The following is a 12,391-nucleotide window of genomic DNA, read 5'->3' as shown; positions in this document are numbered from 1 at the left end:
GGACTGGAAAAAGTCAGTTTTATTCCAATCCCAAAGAAAGGCAATGCCAAAGAATGTTCAAACTACCACACAATTGCACTCATTTCCCACGCTAGCAAAGTAATGCTCAAAATCCTTCAAGGTAGGCCTCAGCAGTACATGAACCGAGAACTTTCAGATGTTCAGGCTGTATTTAGAAAATGCAGATGATCAAATTGCCAACATCTGTTAGATCATAAGAAAAAAGCAGAATTCCAGAAAAACATTTACTTCTGCTTCACTGGATATGATAAAGCCTTTGACTGTGTGGATCCACAACAAACTCTGGAAAATTCTTAAACAGATGGGAATACCAGACCACCTTACCTGCCTGCTGAGAAATCTGTATGCAGGTCAAGAAGCAACAGTTAGAACCGGACATGGAACAACGGACTGCTTCCAAATTGGGAAAGGAGTATGTCAAGGCTGTATATTGGCACCCTGCTTATTTAACTTATATGCAGAGTATTTCATGCAAAATACTGGGCTGGATGAATCACAAGCTGGAATCAAGATTGCCAAGAGAAATAACAATAATCTTAGATATGCAGATGATACCACCCTTTTGGCAGGAAGTGAAGAGAAACTAAAGAGCCTCTTGATGAGGGTGAAAGAGGAGAGTAAGAAGCTGGCTTCAAACTCAACATTCAGAAAACTAAGATCATGGCATCCGGTCCCATCACTTCATGGCAAATAGATGGGGAAACAAGGGAAACAGTAACAGACTTTATTTTCTTGAGCTCCAAAATCACTGAAGATGGTGACTGCAGCCATGAAATTAAAAGACACTTGCTCCTTAGAAGAGAAGCTATGACAAGCCTAGACAGTATATTAAAAAGCAGAGACATTACTTTGCCAACAAAGGTCCGTATAGTCAAAGCTATGGTTTTCCCAGTCGTCATGTATGGATGTGAGAGTTGGAACATAAAGAAAGCTGAGCACTGAAGAATTGATCCTTTTGAACTATGGTATTGGAGAAGACTCTTGAGAGTCCCTTCGACTGCAAGGAGATCAAATCAGTCAATTGTAAAGGAAATCACTCATTAAAATTCATTGGAAGGACTGATGCTGGAGTTGAAGCTCCAATACTTTGGCTACCTGATTTGAAGAACTGACTCTTTGGAAAAGACCCTGATGCTGGGAAAGACTGACACCAGGAGGAGAAGGGGATGACAGAGGTTGAGATGGTTGGATGGTATCACCGACTCAGTGGACATGAATTTGAAGAAGCTCTGGGAGATGGTGAAGGACATGGAAACCTGGTGTGCTGCAGTCCATGTGGTTGCAAAGAAATGTACACAAATGAGCTCCTGCACAACACAATACATTAAAAATTTACTAGAGTCCAAATCTCTTTCTTTATAACTGGAAGGGTATTCTAACTTCATCCCAGCAAATACTATTTTATGTTAACTGCTTAACAGCACCATTTTCATAAGGAAGAAAATACTACACATTTATTTCTACCTGGAAGGATACTGCAAATCTTTGTGACAGAAAGCTGAACTTTCATACTACACCCCTTATACATAATCAAGATATGATTTTAATAATCACAATTTTAATCATTTTGACTTCACCTGTCACATCATATTTTATTTTCTATTAGACACACACCTCTGAAAGCCTCACTAACGGGCAGTGGTGGTAGAATCTTGACTTGTCCTGATACGTTTATCTACACTGTCCGGTATGATGGAAGAAGTTTAACATTCTTTGTGCAAAGATCTCAATATGGGTCCTGTCTCTCTATGGAATATATTATTTAATTTACTTATTTTATTTTATTATTTGGCTGCACTAGGTCTTCTTGCTGTGCATGGGTTTTCTCTTTTGGCAGCAAGCACAGGCTAGTCTCTAGCTGTGTTGTATGAACTTCTTAGTGTGGTGGTTTCTCTTGTTGTATAGCAGAGCCTCTAGAGCACACAGGCTTCAGCAGTTGTGCATGGGCTTAGTTGCTCCGTGGCATGTGGAATCTTCTCAGATTAGGAATTAAACCCATGCCCCCTGCATTTGTAGGCAGATTCTTTTTTTTTTTTTTTTTACTTTCTTTTTTCATTTATTTTTTTATTTTTTTATTAGTTGGAGGCTAATTACTTCACAACATTTCAGTGGGTTTTGTCATACATTGACATGAATCAGCCATGGAGTTACATGTATTCCCCATCCCGATCCCCCCTCCCACCTCCCTCTCTACCCGATCCCTCTGGGTCTTCCCAGTGCACCAGGCCCGAGCAACTTGTCTCATGCACCCAACATGGGCTGATTCTTAACCACTGGACCACCAGGGAAGTCCTAGAATATACTCTGTATGTAGCTACAGATAAGAACTTATCTTTCGGCTATAGAGTCCTCATTTTTAAGAAACTTGTTTGCATTTTTGTTGTTTATCACTCAGAGGTAGAGTTTATACAGAAATGTACTTTTGGATGCTAGAATAATTCATGTTTGTATCCTTGCAGTTCTACTATTACCATATAATGTTTTTTGGAACTTTCCTTTAAGACTACTTGCAAACGTTAGGTACACTGTATAGAAAATGTCCATCTTTGTATACACAAAGAGCAAGGGTTAGGTGTTCTGATTCATCCAGATAAATGAACATAAACCAGAAGTTCTAGTGGGATAGAGGATCAGACTATTGCCCATGAATAGGATAAAATAGGAATCTTGGATGAAATTCTTCGGTAACATGGACATGATTCAGTGTCAAGGTGTTACCTCTATATCTTTAGAAAGAACTGGTTTGACAATAATAGTTCATTGATTATTTTATTGTGCTTGCTTCCCCCTCTTCTGTTACCTACATTTGTGTCTTTTTACTGTTACTTACACCTGGAAACAGAATTAATAATCAACAAGTATTTTTTGAGAAAATACTTAAGTACAAATTTTAAGAGACAAATCCAATAAATAAATAAAAAACCTCTTTTCCATATTTATGCATATGAATCCTATTTCTGAGTTTAGAATTTTGGATATCTGATTCTTGGTTTCACACAAGAATTTATGGACTATCTGATCTGTTTATCCTTGAATGCGTTATGGTTTTTAAAGTTTACTTCAAGTAATATTTGCATTAATTAAAGAATGGGATTTTATTATTCAGTAATTGTATATACCTTAAGGTTTCTTTACCCTCTACTTGTTCCAGGGAAATCAATGACTTTATTATTTTTTTTAAGCCAATATCTTTCCCCTGATACAGCATTGCAACTGATGATAGCCAGAATGTACTCAGTTCCAAGTGGGCCAGTGTCATTTTTTTCTATACAGCAGGAGTAAATAAGATTATCTGTAGGTTAGTCAGAAGGAAAGAGGAACGTGGCTTTGTGTTTTACCTTTGTAACAGCCTCATGAAAGGTTTTTAATTTGATACTGTTATCTGTAAGAAATAGAATAGAGCAGAATGAAGCATGTAGATTCAAATGTGTGGCTGACAGCACTATTGAAAGCACAAAGTGCTAATTTTTCACTTTAAAGAATTTGGAAGAGGGCCCCAAATAATTCTTGGGGAAAATGATGCCCAGGTGAAGTCACATGACTCAGTGGATAATTCCAGTGAAACCCAGGAAGAACCGCATTAGTGATAGTCTGCAAGTATACACAGTTCTTTACAATAGGTTGATTGCACTAAACAAAAAAGAAAATCCTTTCTCTGAGGAGCTTACAGTCTAAGACACAGGTTGGTGCCATACAATATGGAATGAGAACAATAACTGAACCCCATGGTGGGTGGTCTTCATAGCTGAAATGCTTCAAAAACAAGTGCCTTCTTGGAAAGGTGGAGGTTGGGGAGGGAGTGGCCCAGACGTGCAAAGAAGTAGGAGACTGTGCTTCTGGGGCTGAGGGTAGGGAGAAGGAAGGGGAGTTGGATCGGGTTTCTGAAAGGAGGCTCAACATAAGAATGGGTAAAGAGATTAGACTGACATTGGCATAGTAGAGCCTGGTGATTTAGCAAAGAAGGTAAAATGCCAGCAGAGGAGAATTAAGAGAGGGGTAAACAACATACCATACCAATCTCTACTACAGCAAATGTTGTTGTTGTTGTTGTTATTTAATCGCTCAGTCCTGTCTGTATGGACTGTACCCCACCAGGCTCCTCTCTCTTCATGGGATTTTCCAGGGAAGAATACTGAAGTTGGTTGCCATTTCCTTGTCCAGGGGATCTTTCTGACCCAGGGATCAAACCCTAGTCTCCTGCATTGGAAGGTGGATTCTTTACCGCTGAGCCACTGGGGAAGCCTTTTACAGCAAACACCACATCTTTAAAGACTGGGATATTGAGAATGTTGCTTGCAATAGCTTCTTGCTAGTGTGAATGGTTTCTACAACAGAGAAAAGAATAGTCCAGAGTGGTTCCAGTGAAATACTGTATGTGAAAGGGCTTCATAAGCAGCAAAGCAGTATAAATATGTCATCATAATATTCTGCTTAGCTTTGACTTCATTAAATTTTTGTTTGGTAAAATATTTTAAGACAAAAGATTAGCAATAGAACTTTCTATTTTCAGAAATGTTGTCAGGAACAGATTTGTTATTATAAATGCTTCATTTGTTTTCACGTTAGCTCATTACAAATTCTCATAGTAAACGTTCCCCAAAGGGCTTTCTCTATTTTCTTTGCAATTGAACTAATATTGATCTTGTCAGTGAAGATCCTGATTCTCATCCTTATCCTTTTTTTTTTTCTCATCCTCATCCTGTTCCCTTTCTTGCTATCCAGCCTCTTTTCCACCTCTGTTCATATGGTCATGTATTTTCTTTAGTTTCACAGTATCATTTTAAACTATGCCTCATTCTAACAAGAATTTGATTGGTTTACTGACAAATTAATATAATAACAGGGTGAGCAAATTGGCAGAGAAATGAGTACAAAGGGAAAATAAATATAAGAAACTGAAATTAGGCCAGAGTAAGGTTTTTATGAAGTATCCAGCATGGGAGACTTTATAACCTTGCTGTTAAGTTTGGCTCTGAGTGTGTAAGAAGATAGATCAAGGAGTGAAATATTTTCAGGTGTCCATAAGGTAAAAATGAACCAATTTGTGAGAAGTACAATTTTCTTGAGAGCTGTGAGAAATTCCTCCCATGGGTTTTTTAGAGATGCCAGTTTGGTGAGTTTGGATTTTATCCTGAGGGCACTGGGAAGCCAGTGAAAGCTTTTGATCCAGGGAATGACATACAGAAAACTATATTTAGAGTAGGTCTAGGAAAGCTCAAATGAGTGAGGAGAAACTAGATATAAGAGAACCAGTTAGAGATGAGCTCTAAGGGTCTGGACAAAGATGTATCAGAGGGAATGGAAAGGAAGGGAAAGCTATAAGAGGGATTAGGAAAGTGGAGAAGATCATTGCTGAGCTATGAATGGAAAGGGAGGAATCAAAGAAGCATGCAGGGTTCAGGACCACCTAGAGTGATGGTACCATAATCCCTTGCAAATATAAGGGGGAAAGAGATGTGTTAAACAAGAAAGCACAGAACATTATGAAAACGGAAAGATAATCACTATGGATTTTTATAGTCATATTTCAGAGCAAGCAGAGCAAAGAAAATGGAAAGCTACCATTTATGTAGCACTTTATATTTTATGAAGTGCTTTACATACAGTATGTCTTTATGGACAATCTTTTGATCATTTGTGCATGCTTAGTCACTCAGTTATGTCCAATTCTTTGCAACCCTTTGGATTGTAATCCGCCAGGCTCCTCTGTCCATGGGATTTTATCAGGCAAGAATACTGGAGTGGGTTGCCATGTCCTTCTCCAGGGGGATTGTCCTGACTCAGGGATCGAATTGGCATCTCCTGTGTCTCCTGCATTGCAGGTGGATTCTTTACCTGCTGAGCCATTGGTGAAGCCCACATATCCACATTTTATAGATAAAATATCTGAGACTTAATAGCACCTAAAGCTGTGTAACTAGAAAGAGACTTGTGTGTCCCCACTGTCTCAAGAAGACCTTCTGCTTTGAGCTATTGGTATAATATTAGCAGATGACAAAATCAGGACAAGGTTAGAGTTTTTCCATCATTATGAATCTCAGTTTTTGGCTTTGCTTCACTGTAATTATTCCACTGGGTACATTTGATATGAATAGAACTTTTTGCCCCATACACTAAATGTCCCCAGACTGCTGTGTTTTTCAAATTTCATATCTGGTTTTTATAGTTGTTTAATCTCTACCACTGCTGTCAGCTGTTACTACTTGATGTGTTTGGCAGCTTCTCTACTCCTAGTCATTTGTGCCCTTGGAAACCAGATAAATATCCTTGTTGCTTTTAGATACAACTTTAAGAGTGAATGTACATTGAATGAGGACATTGGGAGTTCTCTTATGAGAGTCTAATCCTAATTTATCCTATGCTGTGTTTTTATGAATGAAGGTCATAACTCTTAATGCTTGATTATTCTTGGAATGTGTAGTTTTGACTATCTTCTGTGTTATTGGATAATTCTGGGTCATTGAAGGTGTTAGGTTATTTACCTAGAAAGATGAAGTGTCAATATGTATATTTAGTATGTAACCTGTGACCCTTAATTTTTAGAAAACAGATGCTATTGGTGGCAACAGGGAAATATAATTATGCTTTACAAACAGAAGGTTGTGAATTTTTGATTAATAGCAGTCTAGTTGTCAAAGGTTTGGATTGACTGCCCAGTCCTCTTTATTGCAAAATAACTTGTCACTCCTTATGTCAGTCCCCACTCCCTCTACTAGAAATGTTGCAGACAGTCCCTTTTGTCTTCCCTGAAACTACCAACCAGCCCTGGTTCACTCATCTTTCCTTTTTCCCCTATGTGAGGAAGGCTTTTATTAATAATAAAGGTTTATTGACTATTCACAGGGGCATTGTTCCTGCACTCCTTAGTTTGAAATCTGTGTCTCCAGCTGGCTGAATAAGGCATTTTCGTGACACTTGGTACACTGTGTGCATAGTTCAGAGGTGTGGACTGTAGACAGCTCAGGCTTCATGAAATGATGTTTTTTCCAAATCTACTTTTCAAGTTAGTTTTTAAGATGATGGATAATGAGTCACTAATCAGCACATTTAGTAAGCCCCTGAACTTGGGGGAAATGATACAGAAAGAAGAGGAAAGGTGATTTCCCTTTATACTTTACTGAAGGATGAAATTAATAAAAGTTGATATCATTAGAAATCATTCAGCTAACACTTGGCCTTTCAAATGTTGGTAGGTAGATTGAATTTTTTGTAGTATTGGGAAGGGAAAGTGTTTATTTCTTTGCATAGGTAGTTTGGGACAAAGAGGCTGCTTTTATTGTTAACTAGAGGTACCCACATATCACTTTGTGCCCAGAAAAATAGGAATGATTTTGGTTTAGCTGTGGTCTATGGAAAATAAAGCTGTGATACTAGCATCCTGTGGCTCTGAATTGGGATTTTGTTGAAAATGTCTGGTGTGATGCTCTTTGGAACTCATGACCAAAGATAAGATTTACAAAGATGATTCGTAGAATACGATTCCTGATGCTTTTACAAGAGTACATTTAAGGCATGAAAGTGTTTCTAGAAATAGGGCATCTAAGCATCAATGAGAGTGAAAGAGATTTCTTAGAAGCCTTTGGGCTTTAGTAGTTTTCCTGCTTTGCATTTGACCATGTCCATATATCCATTTTAGACACCTTTCAGAAGGAGACACATGTGTTCCACCACCCCAACCTTTTTTTCCCATGCTTTTTGTCTAAGTATCTATTATAGGAATATACATTTGGTGGACATTCAAATGTCTTTGATGAAATGTTTACTGGTGAATGAAAAGTGTTTTCTGAAGGGAGCAAGTGGTATGCCCTCTAAAGATAATCAGGTTTATCAGTTTGAAAATATGACAGTGCCACAGAAGTATCTAAATTAAATGAATGCTGTGAATTAATGCCTATAGAATGCTGCAACTGCTCCCTTATGTGGCCTCAACTTTGGCAGTATAATGAAGGTAAATTATTTATAGCCTTGTGGGAGTGAAAATCGCTGTCGTGTCTTACTCGTTGCGAGCCCATGGACTATACAGTCCATGGAATTCTCCAGGCCAGAATACTGGAGTGGGTGGCCTATCCCTTCTCCAGCAGATATTCCCAATCCAGGAATCGAACCGGGGTCTCCTGCACTGCAGGCGGATTCTTTACCAACTGAGCTGTGTGGCTTGGTGTTATCTTTGGACCTAGCATTAGAGAAGTTTCACTCAGTATAGCACTTGTGAGCACTGAGTTCAGCCCCTGGTATTTGAGGGACGTTATGCCAATTTCCCCCGAGCAGCATGGTTAGGAGTTCTCTGTCTGATGCATTATGTGTGTGTGTGTGCTATGTTGCTTCAGTCGTGTTTGTCTCTTTGCAACTTTATGGACTTGTAGCCCCTAGCCTCCTCTGTCAATGGGCCTCTCCAGGAAAGAATACGAGAGTGAGTTGCCATGCCCTCCTCCAGTGGATCTTCCCGACCCCAGGGATCGAACCTGTGTCTCTGACGTCTCCTGCATTACCTAGCTTTAATACCCTCTGACTAAAAACGATATGATGGGTAGGTATCAGATGTAAGATTTAATATAAACCAATGAGATTCGAGAGTTTAGACTTTGATTGCATTTTATCTCTCAACCACATCAAACTTTCCTTTAGAAAACCAGACTAACATTGACCTATTATGATAAATCTTGATTAGGTATTCATAAATATAATAGGGACAAGCAATGAGGTAGTCAGAGAGGGAGAAGTAGGCATAAGGGACATTTTTTATACTGAGAAGGGGATAATGAGATTACCCCAAAAGAAAGTTTATATCCCTCCTTGTCATTCCTCTCTGCCACTACCTTTATCCAATGCTGAGCCCTGCTCATAGCTGTTTTCTTATCCTTCTTTATTTTAGCTTTTTTCTGTGACTACCACCCCTAGAACCTCTGTTCTAAAGGAAGTTCCATATTAAGATTTTAATTACATAATAAGAACACACCAAAAAACTGCTTTTCTTTGTTTTTGTTGTACTTTTGAAAAATACTTCCTTCTTTCCCCCCTTACCTTGCCTTATGGGTGCTACCAAATAAAGTATTTACCAGATAATCACTTCTCCTATATTTTAGTGAAGGGACACTGTTATAAATGGCTGGAGCTGAGATCATTATGTTTTTCCAAGGAATAATATTCTCTGGATGGCATCTCAATCACTCTGACATCCTGTCATCTAGAATAGCATCTCAAGGTATTTATAATCTTATCAATAGATAGTATGAATTTCCCAAACCAAAATTAATTTGAAATCACTTTAAATTAAAATGATTTGACAGAAGACAACAAAATTCTGTATGGCAATTATCATTCAATTAAAAATTAAATTTTTTTTAAAAAAAATTAAAACAAAAAAGATTTGGACAAGATCCCCAAATCAAATTGTCATAGGCATGGAACCATCTAACAATTAGAATTTGGTGCTTTGGAGCAGTGGTTGTTTTTTTTTAACTATTTCATTTCTGAAGGAAATAAAATTCTAACACTCTACCTGAAAGAAAGGAACAATCATTTATCTCCAAACAGCCAAAACTCTGCTCTCCCTTCAGACCCCTCCTCAAAAAAAGTTTTTAAAGGCTGTCAGAGTTGTAACAACAGTGATATAGATAAGAAGGAAACTGGAGCTCTCATTCATTCATTCAACAAATATAGCCTACCACTTACCATGATTGTTCTATCTACCTTGTCATTCAAAAGATAACGTTTCCTAATTTGAAAATGTCCATTCTCTAGTGGTGAGTAAACTGATAGTAAACTGATAGTTAAATTAGAGTAAACCTCAACTATACTTTTCTTCTATAGCCAAGAATTATTGTGTACTTTTGGTCCTGTGTAGTTTGGATGACTATGGAGTACTTTTTTTACACACTTTGGAATGTCTCTGTATCCAGCAGAATCTTGCTCATCATTCATAGACATCATTTGTGTTTGTTGAATTGTGCTTCAAGTTGCTTGCAATATAGATTTTATTATTTTTTTAAACATTTTGTGTTAAAATAATAATTTATTGTTAATGATGTAATTTAATGTAATTTTAATATAACATTTTAAATTAATATAAAATTTATTATAAATTTCAATATGTTATTAAAATTTTTTAAAAAATAACCTTTTATCTCAAAAAGTTCATGTGAAGTTGCAAAAATTATAAAGAGAGGCCTGATTTTTCACTTCATCCAATTTTCCCCAATGGGTGCATTTTACATAACTAGAGTGTAGTATCAAAACCAGGAAAGTGACACAGGTACCATGTGCATATATATAGCTCTATGTCATTTTACTACAGTGAAGACTTGTATAACTAGTCAAGATATAGCATTATTCTATTACCACAAATATCTGCCTCTTGTTACCTACCTCTTTGAAGTCATACTCAGTCCCTTCCATCCATCACCGTCCTTAACCCCTGGCAACCACTAATCTGTTTTCCATCTCTAAAACTCTGTCATTTTCATAATATTATATTAAAAAAACATAGAAAATGTAACCTTTAGAGAATGACTTTTTTTCACTGAGCAGAATTCTCTTGATATACATCTGAGTTTTTGGCTGTATCAGTAGTTTGTTTCTTTTTCTTGTTGAGTAGTATTCCCTGTATTTATGTGCCATACTTTGCTTAAAATTTGCCTGTTTTATTGTCCTGTTTCCAAGACAGTGATTCTTTCCTCTGTTTTCTCACTTCTGCTGTTGAGCCTGTCCATTGAGTTTTAATTTAGTTATTGTATTTCTCAGTTCTCAAATTTACATTCAATTCTTTATATTTCTTTTTCTTTGCTGAGACTTTTTTGTTTGTTTGTTTCAATTGTGTTCATAATTGATCCTTGAAGAATGTTATGTTGTTCACTCACTCAGTTGTGTCCAACTTTTTGCAACCCCATGAACTGCAGCATGCCAGACTTCCCTGTCCTTCACCATCTCCCAGAGCTTGCTTAAACTCATGTCCATCGAGTCAGTGATGCCATCCAACCATCTCCTCCTCTGTCATCCCCTTCTTCTCCTGCCTTCAATCTTTCCCAGCATCAGGGTCTTTTCCAATGAGTTGGTTCTTTGCATTAAGTGGCCAAAGTTTTGGAGCTTCAGCTTCAACATCAGTCCTTCCAATGAATATTCAGGGTTGATTTCCTTTAATATTGACTGGTTGTGTCTCCTTACAGGCCAAGGGATGCTCAAGAGTCTTCTCTAACACCAGTTTATAAGCATCAATTCTTAGGCACTGAGCCTTCTTTATGTTCCAACTCTCACATCCATACATGACTATTGGAAAAATCATAACTTTGACTATATGGACCTTTGTTGGCAAAGTAATGTCTCTGCTTTTTAATAAACTGTCTAGGTTTGTCATAGATTTCCTTCTATGACAGGAGCAAGCGTCTTTTAATTTCATGGCTGCAGTCACCATTTGTAAGATGTTATAGCTGATATAAAATACTGGTCACATCATTCTAATCTCTTTCATCTCAGAATTGGTGTCTGTTGATTATGTCTTCTCTTTCAAGTTGAGGTTTTTCCTGATTCTTAGTTTGATGAGTGATTCTTAATTGAATCCTCAACATTCAGGATATTATGCTGTAAGTTCTGTATCTTATTCAAATCTGTTTTACCAGGCCTCCTCTGACATTACACCAGTGGGAGATGTGGGACACTGCCTGGTTCCCATCATGTGGGTGTGGATATCTATGTTCCCCAGGTAATCTTCCTTGACAGGAGAGGATGCTTCATTAATGCTAGGTGAAGGTGGGGGTTCAGGCTCCCCACTAGTCCTACAGTGACACAAGCCTGACAGGAATATGAGGTCTGCCTTCTTACCATTCAGTTCAGTTCAGTTCAGTCGCTCAGTTGTGTCCACCTCTTTGCGACCCCATGGACTGCAACATGCCAGGCCTCCCTGTCCATCACCAACTCCCGGAGTTCACCCAAACCCATTTCCATCGAGTCAGTGATGCCATCTAACCATCTCATCCTCTGTCGTCCCCTTCTCCTACTGGCCTTATTTCCAGCATCAGGGTCTTTTCAAATCAGTCAGCTCTTCACATCAGGTGGCCAGAGTATTGGAGGTTCAGCTTCAGCGTCAGTCCTTCAAATGAACACCAAGGACTGATCTCCTTTAGGATGGACTGGTTGGATCTCCTTGCAGTCCAAGGGACTCTCAAGAGTGTTCTCCAACACCACAGTTCAAAAGCATGAATTCTTTGGCGCTCATCTTTCTTTATAGTCCAACTGTCACATCTATACATGACTACTGGAAAAACCATAGCCTTGACCAGACGGACTTTTGTTGACACAGTAATGTCTCTGCTTTTTTTTTTTTTTTTTCCTCCTGCTTTTTAATATGCTGTCTAGTTTGGTCATAACTTTCCTTCCA

This window comes from Cervus canadensis, chromosome X (genome assembly GCF_019320065.1).
Source record: "Cervus canadensis isolate Bull #8, Minnesota chromosome X, ASM1932006v1, whole genome shotgun sequence".
Taxonomy (NCBI): Eukaryota; Metazoa; Chordata; class Mammalia; order Artiodactyla; family Cervidae; genus Cervus; species Cervus canadensis.
Note: the sequence above shows the minus strand (reverse complement) of the source record.